Here is a 4,832-nt window from a genome sequence, read left to right on the forward strand (position 1 = left end):
CACCACCAAAGATTTCCCTTAGAAACATCAAAATTTGGCTTTTTGCTCTCAGGCTTTCCTTTGAGAATACTGGAATTTGACATGTGTCTAAGTTTCTCAGTTCTAATTTGAGTAGTCTGGCTAACAAGACATTTAATATCAGATAGACTTTATTGACAAAAATGCAAAGGACTGGTATTGGAAGCCCATAAATAGTATGTACCCTCTTCTCTGGTAAGCATCACTTTCCTCAGGGATCTATATAGTTCTTTGTGCTAACGGTGTTACAATAGCCACCTTAAAGGGGGAAAACCACTTAAGATTGTTGAGTTCAGTTGTCCCCTCTGCTGAACCCTATCTTTTTCAGAGTCTATAAAGGTTCTACCAGACTTTTAGGACCACCTCTGAGGGGGGAACACTCAAGTAGAGAATGAACTCAAAGATGACAGAGAGTTTTTGTGGGATTGGGTTCCGGGTTAAGATGGCGGCAGAGTAAAAAGCAGCTGCTTGACTTCTCCTAACCCACGCATATAGGACTCCTCAAGAAGACATAAAAACAAAACAAGAGGAAAGAAGGGACCCCACAACAGGGCGCAGCATCGGAGGTACGTGGAAACGGGGCATTTCCATGCTATAAAGGGGTGAAACAGTTCCCACGAAAACACGAGTGGAGCAACCCCCTCCCCCACCCCACCCCACCTACCATGCCAAAGCCAGTGCATGGGAGTCGGAGCAGGTTTGGGGCACCCATCGGGTCATTGGCAGCTCACCAGGGCTTGTTCCTGGGAGCAGCAAGACTTGGGACTCCCAGGGAGGCTGAGGAACTCGCGGACTCTAAGCGCAGACCCTGAGCCCAGACCCTGAGCCCAGGGGCAGGCGAAGGGGCTGACACAGGCGCCAGCTGAGGCACGGATTAAAGCACGGACTGGGGCGCGGACAAAGGGGCTGATCCTGAGTGCAGGAGTGGACCTTGAGTGGGGACCCAGTACAGAGAGGTGCTTGACTGTGGAAGCAGCTCCCTGAGACTGTTAAAGGAGCTTCAGGCAAAAGAACGAGCAAGGAGACCACCAGGAGGCTTGTCCCAAAACAACTATACCTGAGACCTCAGGAATCTCTAAAGAGCCACAAACAGATCCTGGGCATGAGCATAAAGCTGAGAGGGAACTCAGCTTAATATGGCAAGCCAGAATCATCAGGAAAACCAGAAGAGAAAGATGAAGAAGAAAAAAAACCTTTAACACTGGACAACTTTTACACAGAAAAAATCCAGACAACAGAGGAAACAACTGAGGAGAACAAACAATCCAAACCTTTCCAAAACAATGAAAATGGGTCACAAGGTCTTGAAGAGTTCAGATCTGAGATCATGAGAAAGATGGAGGAGATCTGGCAAGAAACAGTTTAAAAGGCAGAATTTCACAATTGTAATGTGAGGCAAGTAAATCAAAGACCAGAAATGACCAGATTGAAAAGGAAAACCAAAAGATTGTAGCCAAAAACCAGTCTCTAAAGGCTAGAATTGAGCAATTAGAAAAAGATGCTCCCAAATCAAAAGAATTAATAAGCAAATTGGAGACCAAAATTAAATAGCTGGAAAACAGGTCAGACCAAACTGAAAAGGAAAATCAGAAGCTTATAGCAGAAAACCAAAAGACAAGAATTGGGCAAGTAGAAGCCAATGATCTATCAAGGCAGCAAGATCAAATAAAACAAAGTCAAAAGACAGATAAAATAGAAGGAAACATGAAATATCTCAATGAGAAACTGATAGATCAAGAAAACCGGTCTAGAAGAGACAATCTGAAAATTACTGGTCTTCCTGAAAAACCAGAAATTAATAGAAATTTGGACTCCATACTAAAAGAAATTATTCAGCAAAATTGCCCTGAAGTTCTACAACAAGAGGGCAATATAGACATTGAAAGGATCCATAGATCACTTTCTACACTAGACAATGAGAAGACAACCCCCAGGAATATAATAGCTAAATTCAAGGGCTTCCAAGTAAAAGAAAAAATATTACAAGAAGCCAAAAGGAGACAATTCAGATATCAAGGAGCACCAATCAGGATCACACAAGATCTGGCAGCCTCCACACTAAAAGACCACAAGGCTTGGAATATGATATTCAGAAAGGCAAGAGAACTGAGTTTACAACCAAGGATCACCTACCCATCAAAACTGACTATAGGGGCAGCTGGGTAGCTCAGTGGATTGAGAGTCAGGCCTAGAGACAGGAGGTCCTAGGTTCAAATCCGGCCTCAGACACTACTCAGCTGTGTGACCCTGGGCAAGTCCCTTGACCCCCATTGCCTACCCTTATCACTCTTCCACCAAGGAGCCAGTACACAGAAGTTAAGGGTTTAAAAATGTAAAAAAGAAAAAAAAACTGACTATATTCTTCCAGGGGAAAGTTTGGGCATTCAACAAGATAGAAAATTTCCAAGCATTTGCACAGAAAAGACCAGGACTAAATGGAAAGATCAATATCCAACCACAAAAATCAAGAGAAACATGAAAAGGTAAATAAGAAACAGAAGGGAAAGTAAGAAAACTCATATTTTTTAAATTTGCCTCTTTAAGGGCTTCAATAAGATCTAATTATTGGTACTCCTATGTGGGGAAATGTTACGTATAATTCTCTGTAGTGAACTCTGTTCACTATTATAGCATTCACTATTATAATAATTAGAAGAATTATTCATAGGGAGAGATTGGAATACCAAATGGTCTAAGATAATATGGGTGGGAAGGAAAAAGGGGGATGAATAGTAGAGGACACCAAGAGAATCTTGAAGGAATAAGAAAAATAGGATATTCTATTACACACAAAGAGGGCATGGGAAGGAGAAGGGATGAATACTATTATAAGAAGGAGAGGAAGAGAGCATTAAGAGGTAAAATTTACACCTTACTCTCAGTGTAATTAACCCTGAGAGGGAAGAATAGTTATATTCATTGGGATATAAAACTCTATCTAACCCTACTGAGAAAGTCAGAAGGGATAAACCAAGGGGAGCTGGGGAGTGGGGAGGTCAAAGAAAAAGGGAGGGGAGTCGAGGGGGAGGGAATTCATTAGGTCTTTAAAAATAAAAAGAGGGGAATAATAAGGGAGAGGGTAAAAAAGGAAGTTAATCAAGGGAGGGGATAAGGGATACCAGCTTAAAGCAAACCACTGGTTTAAAAGGAAATAGTTTAAGAAGAAGGGATAGGAATAGGAGAGGATACAAAAATGTCAGTGAATGCACAACTGACAATTATAACTCTGAATGTGAATGGGATGAACTCGCTCATAAAACGGAAGCAAATAGCAGAGTGGATTAGAAACCAAAATCCTACCATATGTTGTCTACAAGAAACACATGAGGCGGGTGGACATACACAAGTTTAAGGTTCAGGGCTTTAGCAAAATCTTTTGGGCGTCAAATGAGAAAAAGAAGGCAGGAGTGGCTATTATTATCTCTGACAAAGCCAAAGCAAAAATAGATATGATTAAAAAAGACAGGGAAGGTCATTACATCCTGATTAAAGGCAGTATAAACAATGAGGAAATAACACTGCTCAATATGTATGCACCAAGTGGTATAGCATCCAAATTCATAAAGGAGAAACTGGCAGAGCTCCAAAAGGAAATAAATAGTAAAACCATAATAGTGGGAGATCTAAATATTACTCTTTCAGATCTAGATAAATCAAACCAAGAAATAAATAAGAAAGAGGTAAGAGAGGTGAAGGAAGTCCTAGAAAAATTAGATTTAATTGATATGTGGAGAAAAATAAATAGGTTCAAAAAGGAATACACCTTCTTTTCAGCTGCACATGGTACATTCACAAGGACTGACCATGTAATAGGGCATAGAAACATTGCAAACAAATGCAAAAGAGCAGAAATAATAAATGTAACTTTCTCAGATCATAATGCAATAAAAACAATAATTAGTAAGGGCACCTGGACAGGCAAATCAAAAACTAATTGTAAATTAAATAATATGATTCTCCAAAACCAGCTAGTCAAAGAAGAAATCATAGAAACGATCAACAATTTCATTGAAGAGAATGACAATGAAGAGACATCCTACCAAACTCTGTGGGATGCAGCCAAGGCAGTACTCGGGGGAAATTTATATCCTTGAGTGCATATATTAACAAATTAAGAAGGGCAGAGATTAATGAATTGGGCATGCAACTCAAAAAATTAGAAAGCGAGCAAATTAAAAACCCCCAGATGAAAACTAAATTAGAAATACTAAAAATCAAGGGAGAAATTGATAAAATCGAAAGTAAAAGAACTATTGAATTAATAAATAAGACTAGAAGCTGGTATTTTGAAAAAACAGATAAAATAGACAAAGTACTGGTCAATCTAATTAAAAAAAGGAAAGAAGAAAACCAAATTGACAGTATCAAAGATGAAAAGGGAGACCTCACCTCTAATGAAGGGGAAATTAAGGCAATCATTAAAAACTATTTCGCCCAATTATATGGCAATAAATATAGCAATCTAAGAGATATGGATGAATATTTTCAAAAATATAAATTGCCTAGATTAACAGCAGAAGAAATAGAATACCTAAATAATCCCATATCAGAAAAAGAAATTGAACAAGCCATCAAAGAACTCCCTAAGAAAAAATCGCCAGGGCCTGATGGATTCACAAGTGAATTCTATCAGACATTCAAAGAGCAACTAATCCCAATACTACACAAATTATTTGATATAATAAGCAAAGAGGGAGTCCTACCAAATTCCTTTTATGACACAAATATGGTACCGATTCCAAAGCCAGGGAGACCAAAAACAGAGAAAGAAAACTACAGACCAATCTCCCTAATGAACATAGATGCAAAAATCT

Source organism: Gracilinanus agilis, chromosome 2 (assembly GCF_016433145.1).
Source record: "Gracilinanus agilis isolate LMUSP501 chromosome 2, AgileGrace, whole genome shotgun sequence".
Taxonomy (NCBI): domain Eukaryota; kingdom Metazoa; phylum Chordata; class Mammalia; order Didelphimorphia; family Didelphidae; genus Gracilinanus; species Gracilinanus agilis.